This window comes from Oryzias latipes, chromosome 12 (genome assembly GCF_002234675.1).
Source record: "Oryzias latipes chromosome 12, ASM223467v1".
Taxonomy (NCBI): domain Eukaryota; kingdom Metazoa; phylum Chordata; class Actinopteri; order Beloniformes; family Adrianichthyidae; genus Oryzias; species Oryzias latipes.
The window spans coordinates 10,666,539-10,676,359 of NC_019870.2; positions in this window are offsets into that span (position 1 = coordinate 10,666,539).

A 9,821-nucleotide genomic window follows, 5' to 3' on the forward strand; every position below is an offset into this window, starting at 1 on the left:
AATCCCAGAGTGAGTTAAAGACAGAGGGATAATGAGAGAAGAAGAGGAGCTGAGGAAGGTAATTAAAAGTTGTCAGCTTGAGGTGCTCTGCATGGCTCAGATATCATTCTCTTTGTTTATAGCAGGAAGCTGTTCTTGCCATTTATTGGCAGAAGAAAGAAAAAGACAACCTTTATATTCTACGGTTGAACAGGAGAGGTTAAGTGTGTGACAGCAGTTCTGTATTACTGAAATGGGTAAAGCCAGTCCAAACTCTGCTCTTTATTAGAGACTGTAAGCCATAATAGCATTTAGAAAAGGGCTAAAACAATTACACCAACAGTCAAACACGGTGGTGGCAGTGTGGTAGTCTGGGCACTGCAAACATGAATTGTTTGCCAGAAGCTTAAATTGTGAGCTCTACTGGAACATTTTAAATGAGAATGTTCTATGGGCTTAAGCTCAAATTCTCCTGAGTTCTGAAGCAGAACATTGATCTAAACTAGGGGTGTCAGAATCCAGGGCTTGGGGGCCGGTGTCCAACATGTTTTCCAAACAACCTGCCATTGAATCTCCTTAAACACATCTGATCCAGATAATAAGCAGGAAATAAGGCAGGATTTCTGGAAAACCAGCAGGCCCTTGAGGCCTGGAGTCTGACACCCCTGATCTAAACCATTTACTATATAGCAGAACTGGGCTGACCGAGTGTGACATCACACAATGAAAATGTCTTGCTTGTGGCACCAGCGGAATGAAGCCAATCATTCATCATTTTTCTGCGATACGGAAATCACCATGTTGGAGCATTTCGATGGCAACAACTGTCACCAATCAGGAGTAAGCTTGTTGGAAGTCAACGCGCCTGCCACTCAAAGCGGGATCGGCAGAATCTGTCAATAAAACAATTCAAACGCTAGAGGTGGGGGCCAGCGGGCACCACATGCTTTTACTGAGGCATTCGATTGGTAAGTTTATAACCTGAATAACTTGCGATAAAGTAAAAATATTTAAAAAAAATGTTGATCAGCAAGAATATGTTAAGACAAAGTATCAGAGCAAGAATGGTTATTCTGATGGCTAAGTAATAGCTGTTTATTTCTCAAAATAAGTCTTTGGGATTTTGGCTTCTTGGAGCCCATTTGGAATGTCGGGGGGTAGGGGTCTCTCAGTCCAGTTCTCTTATGCAGCCAATGATCTGAGCACACCAGCAAAGTCACTTGGTGGCCTGGTCAACGTTTGGTCTTAAATTTGATCACGTAATGCAGTTTTACAATCTTAAACCAGCTGTTCATGATGGAAGACTTCTCAAAAGAAAAAGCAAACAGTCAGTAAAGATTCTTCTTCATCAGGTGTGGATCTTGAAGTTGAGTTATAGCAACTGGACTTAAAATCTTCTTCTCTAAAAGGTTTTGCTGCTCATTCAAGTGGCTTCATCCGTCTGAGTGGTGCACATTTGTATCTTTGTAACATTTGCATCCTCTAGGTGAGATACTCACATTCCTGCAAATGGATGGCAAGATGAGAAACCAGAGCATTCGCCTCTCCTCTGGTAATGCCCCTTGCCCAGGGGTGTACAGTCCAGGGGCCATGTGTGGCCGTTCAAACTATTTAATCTAGCCCGCCAAACTGGAATAATTGACATTAATAATCCTTGTTAATGTTTTACATTCCCTGTAATTTTAGTGTCTCAATATAGATGGTGCACTAAAAACAAATATATCTTTGCTCAGGTGCAGAAAGTGATCCTTCATTCATGTGGTGTTGGAAGATTTGTTGTTTTTCTGACATTCATGTGTGTTTTCCGTATCGAACATTCATTTTTCCGATCATTCCTACATCACATGTATGGAGCATTTTTCTAATTTGCATTTTTTCCCCCTGAGGGACATCAGTCAATCAGTGCAATTGAGACTAAAATGAGATCAAAATACATAAACTTCAAATCAATATTGACATATTTTTGTCCAGATTCCAGGGTACCAAAACACTCCACATTTCTGTCCCTGGTCTGGCCGTTCTTTCAGATTTTATAACTCATCTTAGCCCCTTCACATGGTCATTGGGTGTGGGGTTTGCTGGAATGTGGGTTTCCCACCTGTAGGACACGAATATAGACTGAATCCTGCACCACTCAGATTGATGAAATTACTTGGATGAGTGGCAAAACGTCCATTTGAGATGGGTTTTTTTTTTTCAAATGAAAACATTTAATCTTTAGTATAAAATTTAATGTTGTACATAAGAAAGGAATTTTCCTCTTAAACCTAATCAAATGAAGTTCAATGAAAGCTGCACTTATTCCAGCAGATTATTGGATTTGGATTATCTGCAGAAGCAGAATTACCCATTAGAGTGAAATGATCATTCTGCTCCAGAGGCCCTGCTGTTCACCAACATCCAGAACAGCAGGCCCGGCGTGTAGTGTGGGAGACGCTCCAGTGTCTCCGCCAGAGGAGCATGCAGTCAAACAGAAAAGACCTGAACGATGCTCATGCTGTGCAGCGAAGCGCTACATGGAGAAGTGATAAATATGCTAGTCAAGCGAGATGAAAGAGCTGCTAATCATCCCTCGTTGGGGGTAAATAGAGAATGGGGGGTGCAGCTGGGGGCAGGGCTGGTTGGATGAGGGTTTGGTTTGCACTAAGCTATTTTTAATTGGATTCCATGAAGACAGCTGCCAACCTTTAGAGTAGTGCAGATACTTTTCTTGCACTATTTAATCCAAAGGAAAAAAATACATGAGAAACATTTTAAGAACCCCTAAAAAAAAAGAAGTTTAAAAAAAGATTGAAGAAAAAAATGTTTGCATTGATGTGAAGTAAGTGAAGAAAACATATTTGGTGAAAGCACGACAGATTTTGGTCTGTGTCAGCGTGCTTGTGTGTCTGTAATCTGTCCAGCTGTAATAAGTTTTCAACATCAAGCAAACGTGAGGTGAGTGCACAGCCAGCGCTGAGGCCAATGATGCTGCCAACATGTCTCCATTAAAATTATAATACTAACATTTTTTTGACAGTTGGATTAGAAATTATTTTTTATCAGTTTGAATATCTACTAAAAGCAAAACATGTATAAACTGTTGTTTTTCTCCATTTCTGATACTACTAATAATAATAACAGTAATAATATACCGTTATATAAAAGAAGAGTTATAAAAATCTTTTTAATTAATTTGGCCTTTTTTTCTAATTTTTTCAGCTTTTTGAGGTTTGTGCTCATTCCTTTAAATAAGTTTTCATAGTTCCATTTTTATGGAAATATTTATCTATCTTTTATTAAAACATTACTTTAAATATTTTTGTTTTTCTCTCGAAAAAATCATTGGGGGCTATCAAAATATTCACGCTCGGAAGATTAAGAGACTGTGTTTTGTCTCAGATGCTTGGCCTGTCACTGACCCAATTTCTACCTTAAGCTTTAGGTTTTCAACAGATGGCAATTTAGAACAATAATACGTGTTTGGTTGCCTTGATGAAAACAAGAAATGGAGAAACATTTTCGGACACTACTGCCATGCCAACAGAGGTCAGTGGTTTGTTCACATATCAGTTCGGTGAATGGGAGGTGACTCAGTATTACCATAAAAGCAACAAACATTATTCCATTTCATAGTGATTCAAATATTTCCAATGTTTATTTCAAAACCAAATTTGTTAAATTGAAAAAAAATCATCTGATTTAAACCATGTTTATGGATCTTGCTAGTAAGAAATCAAAGTTGCATTGTCAACTTATGGAAAAAGCACTGAAAGGGCATCCCTAACTGGGGTTATACATCTTGGAAAAACTTGTATGTTACATGAAACCAATTGTAAGACAAAGTAAAATAAAAATGAAAATATATGTATATATATATTCAATTCAATTCAATTCAATTTTATTTGTATAGCCCAAAATCACAACAACAGTCGTCTCGATGGGCTTCGAAGTAAAACATGAAATCAAAAGGATCACGAATACAAAGAGTTCAATAGAAAAATACTAAAATGAACTAACAAACTGACTAAGCTATACTGGCATCCCTGCCCTTAGACCCCCCTTCGCGGTAAGGAAAAACTCCCAAAAAAACCGGATTCCGGAAAAAACGAAGAAACCTCAGGGGTGCCCACATGAAGGAGGGATCCTCCCCCAGGACGGACAGGCGATTTACCAGAAATCTTAGAGAAGAATTAACTTATCTAAATCTACAACTACATATATAAAAGTCCAGCAGACGAGCTTCATCCAGCCGTGGTTATCGGGACAGTCAAAGGCGCGAGTCGAGCCGGAGACAGGAACCACAGCCAGGTGTAGGAGCAGGAGCAGAGACGAGGTACTCGGTCAGGTACAAAGCAGAGACGAGCCAGAGATGAGCCAGAGGCAGGATCCACAGCCAGGTGTAGGAGCGGGAGCAAAGGCGAGGTAAACGGTCAGGAACTGGAGCACGGATGAGCCAACTGGAGTCTGGAAGCACTCCCACTCCCCAGGAGGGGAGAGGAAAAGAGGGACAATACATGAATCGCACTGCACCAAACAGAGGCATGGAGAACTAAATAATAAATTATGATCAAGAATAGAGGAGAGGAAGGGTAGAAGTAAAAAAGGAAAGAGGACAGAACCCCAGTGTACCATAGTTACCCCAGCTTCAACTTCTAGCAGCCTTTTAAAAGAAATAGTTATTATTAAGTTTAATTTAAACAAACTAACATTAAGTTAAATAATCTCTGAATACTAACTAGTCTGACAATAAGCCTGTCCAAAGAGGAATGTTTTCAGTCTAGCTTTGAATGTAGAAACTGAGTCGGCCTCTCTTATATGAGCTGGGAGTTTATTCCATAAGACAGGGGCTTGGTGGCTAAACGCTCTACCTCCAACCGTACTTTTACCAATTCTAGGAACCACAAGCAGTCCTGCATTTTGCGAGCGAAGTGTTCTGATTGGTTGGTAAGGGACTATGAGGTCCTTAATATAGGACGGGGCCATTCCATGTAAGGCCTTATAGGTTAACAGGAGGATCTTGAACTTAATTCTAGAATCAACTGGGAGCCAATGGAGCGAAACTAACACAGGAGTGATGTGATCTCTTCTGCTGGTTCCAGCTAACAATCTAGCAGCTGCGTTCTGAACAAGCTGGAGACTTCTTAAGGAACTCTTAGGACACGCTGCTAACAAGGAGTTACAGTAATCCAGCCTCGACGTAACAAATGCATGGATGAGTTTTTCAGCATCACTCTTAGAAAGTATATTTCTGATCTTAGCAATATTCCGCAGGTGAAAAAAGGCAGATCTACACGCCTGAGATATATGAGCCTTAAATGATAAATCCTGGTCAAGTAAAACCCCAAGGTTTCTAACTGTGGAATTGGGGGCTATACTTATACCATCCAGGGAGACTATCTGAGCAGACAGAGCATCTCTGAGGTTTTTAGGACCTAGTATAATGACCTCAGTTTTTTCTGGGTTCAAGAGGAGGTAATTAATTGTCATCCAGGTCTTGATGTCACTGATGCAGGCGTTCAGTTTCTCTATCTGGTCATTCTGGTCAGGCTTCATGGATAAATACAACTGCGTATCGTCGGCATAACAATGAAAATTAATGCTGTGTTTCCTGATTATGTTTCCTAGGGGTAACATATAAAGCGTAAACAGGATCGGTCCCAAGACTGAGCCCTGTGGGACTCCATAGTTGACTCGAGTGCACTGAGAGGAATGGCCATTTACATTAACGAACTGATACCTATCAGACAGATAGGATTTAAACCACTGGAGAGCAGATCCTCTGATCCCTATGTCCTGCTCTAATCTATGGAGTAAAATACCGTGGTCGATAGTGTCAAAGGCAGCACTGAGGTCCAACAGGACCAGAATAGAAAGTAGTCCCTTTTCTGAGGCCAATAACAAGTCATTAGAGACTCTAACTAGTGCAGTTTGCGTACTGTGGTGAGGTCTAAACCCCGACTGAAAGTCTTCAAAGTGGCTGTTGTCCTGTAGGTGGCAGTAAAGCTGCTTAACTACAACTCTTTCTAGGATTTTAGAAATAAAGGGCAGGTTTGATATCGGTCTATAGTTGGCCAAGATGCTAGGATCCAAACTGGGCTTTTTCAGAAGAGGTTTAACAACTGCATATTTAAAAGACTGTGGCACGTAACCCGTTTCCAGAGAGGCATTTATCATTGTTAATATGGGATCATTAATTAGGGGAAAAGTTTCTTTAAAAAGTCTAGTGGGAATTGGGTCTAACAGACACGTTGAGGATTTGGAGGATGTAATAATTGATGTTATTTCCGCTTGATCCACAGCAGTGAAGCAGTCTAATGTTACAGAGGTTTCTATGGATGCCTCCATTTCTACCGCTTCAGCCTGTTCTGGGCTGATAGTAGGAATAACTTGATTTAACTTATGTCTAATATTTGAGATTTTACTATCGAAAAATGTAAGAAAATCATCAGAGCTGAGAGAAACAGGAACATGTGGTTCTACTGAGCTCTGACTGCGAGTTAATTTAGCTATAGTGCTAAAAAGAAATCTTGGATTGTTTCCATTCTCTGATATTAAGGTTGAATAGTACTGGCTTCTAGCTCTACGCAGAGCTTTTTTATAATTTAATAGGCTATGTTTCCAGATATCCAGAGACTGCTCTGAACCGGAGCGGCGCCATTCTCTTTCCAACTTACGGGTTTCTCGTTTAAGAGAACGAGTTTCAGCGTTAAACCACGGTGCTACTCGGTTTTGTCTGACGAACTTAGGTTTCAAGGGGGCAACAACATCGAGTGTACTCCTGAGGGCTTGTAAGGCATCATTAACAAAGTGGTCATTTATACTAGGACTGATACTATGGGAGCTGGTCTCAGAGTATTTTCTCAGAATATCACTAAGTACTGGCTGAACTGTGTGTTTAAACTCAGACACAGAACGGTCAGTTAAGATTCTTCTAAGCTGTTTCTTATTCACTGGGGCAGAAGGATGTTCCAGTGTAAGCTGGAAGGTAATCAGAAAGTGATCAGAAATGATGGGGTTAAGAGGAAGGACACTCAGCTGGCTGATCTCTATCCCATGGGTTAGAACAAGGTCCAGGGTGTGCTTATGACAGTGAGTGGGTTCATTCACACTTTGGGTGAAACCAACATCATCTAATAAAGCTGCAAAAGCCTTTCCTAGGCAGTCACTGGGGTCATCAACATGAATATTAAAATCCCCTAATATTATAATTTGATCAGAATCTAAGACAATAGTCGATAGGAAGTCGGAAAACTCAGTTAAAAATTCTGAATATGGGCCGGGGGGGCGATAAATAATTATGAGTAAAACAGGTTTTCGAGTTTTCCTGTTTGGGTGACTTAAAGACAATATGATGCTTTCAAATGAATTATAAGCATTTTTAACTTTAGGGCTGAGAAGTAAGCTAGACTGTGATATTACTGCCAAACCACCTCCTTTCCCTGAAATCCTGGATTTCTGATAGTTAGCATAAGTGGGGGGGGGTTGCTTCATTCAATCTAACATAGTCATCCTGATGGAGCCAAGTTTCTGTTAAGGCTAAAAGACTAAGATTGTTATCAGTAATTAACTCGTTGACTAAGAGGGACTTGGAGGAAATGGATCGAATGTTTAATAAACCGCATTTAATGACATCATAATTCTGCTTGTGAGAACTGCTGTCTGTCACTTGAAGGTTTCTATGACGCGCTCCTTTCATTTGTCTTTCAGCACATAAACTAAAGCTAGGACCTGCTTGACTTTCCCTGCATGGGTTTTGCACCGGCACTAACCCTAAGGGAGGCTCAGAGGAGCGTTTTACACTGCTGCTCTGCGCCCGGGTCTCGTCTCTGGATTGTCAGGTTAAACAGACTAAGGCTAGCAGAAATGTTTCTAGAAAGAAGAGGGGCACCGTCCCGGGTGGGATGGACGCCGTCTCTCCGCATGAGACCGGGCTTCCCCCAAAACGCGCTCCAGTTATCCACAAAACCAACGCCGTTTTCTGGGCACCATCTAGAAAGCCAGCGGTTAAATGATGAAAAGCGGCTGTACATTTCATCATTGACTAAGTTCGGCAGGGGACCAGAGAAAATTACAGTGTCGGACATCGTCTTAGCCAGTTTACACACCGAAGTTACGTTTAACTTAACCACCTCTGACTGTCTCCGTCGGGCATCATTACCGCCTGCGTGAATCACGACTCGACGGAACCTGGACTTACTCTGAGCTAACATCCTAAGGTTCCCCTCGATGTCACCAACTCTGGCCCCCGGATAACACCTGACAGCCGCTGGGAGCTCCACGTTTCTAACTTCAGAAGAGCCTATAACCAGAGTTGAGTGTTCAGCGGGTGTGTCGCTGAGGGGGGAGAACCTATTACTAACGTGGAGTCTCGGGTGCTCTAAGTTTTTGCGTTTAGCACCATGTTTCCTCCCAACCGGTACAAACCCCTGACTGTCTCCCGGCTGTTGGGAGGGCGCTGGGGTGCTAGCTAAGTTAGCCCTGGTAGCGCGGCCCGCGCTACGAGTAACGACCTGGCTAGCCGGCTTAGCTTCCACTGTGCGGAGCCGCGCTTCTAACTGCTCCAGCCTGGCCTCCAAGTCTAACACAAGACTACACTTAACACACCTACCCCTATCTTCACTAAAGGAGGCAGGATCATCACTAAACATATGGCACATGGGGCAGGAGAGAGGAGGAGAGGCGGAAGGAGTGGTGGTGGCCATACTAGGTTCTAAGCTAAGGCTAGCGGTGTTTAAGTAAAGAGAAGTGGTTTATTTAGCAAAATGAGAAAAGTGAACAGCAAGCGGTTTAACAGTGGTGAATTCGCTAATAAAAGGTACTAGATGTGAATATTAACCCAGATAACCCTTAGAGTAAGCAATAGTAGTAAGGCTAATGCCAAACAAGAGGACAGCAGTCACACAGCTAGCACTGGGAATAGCTCACCCGGAAATGACGTCACCTCGCAGAAACAGGTTTATATATATATATATATATATATATATATATATATATATATATATATATATATATATATATATATATATATATATATATATATATATATATATATATATATATATATATATATATATAAATAAAGGTGTGGGATATTGCTTATAAAATCAATAAAATACTATTGTGTTTACTGCACATACGAGGCATTCATATTGTGAATAAAGCCGTATTTAAGGAACATACAAATACAGTATGCCTTAAGTCAGACTTTTTGAAATGTATAGATTTAATAAAACTGCAAAACTAAATTGAAGTCATAAAACTGCAATGTGCAGCTAATTGTGTTAATTACAAACTGAATTAAGTTTGATCTTTTTAAGCTTTGAATTGAAATAAAGTTCATTTTCATAACTAAACATAGTGAGCCTGACGTGTTATTTCTAAGAAACACAGAGCCGTCTCTTCATGGATGTGGCAGGAGACACAAGATAAGGGCTGACAGAGTGACAGTGACGCTCTGCACTCCCATAATCTGACAGAGGAATTTTGTCACCGCTGGTCTTGTGCGTGAACGTTGAGCTTGGAACTCAAAACCATGTTAAGCAACATTTTCCCAGACTAAGAGTTCTCTCTAACAGGGCCGAGCGTCATGTTGGAGGAATTATTAAAACACAAACACTGTTGTGTACCAAAAACAAGATTTGAGGGATCATGTTATTTCACATTCTATGTCAAACTGAAAGAAAGACTAATAACCTTTATGAGACTAGTTTAATTCATAAATTGTTTCAAATTTGAGTCTTTTTTTTTAAATCCAAAGTTAAATCATTTGTTTTTTTACTAAAGACGTTATGCAATTCCTATTAACATTCTTCTAGTGATTCCAACTAATTAATGATTAAAAAAAACAAACTATTTCTGTC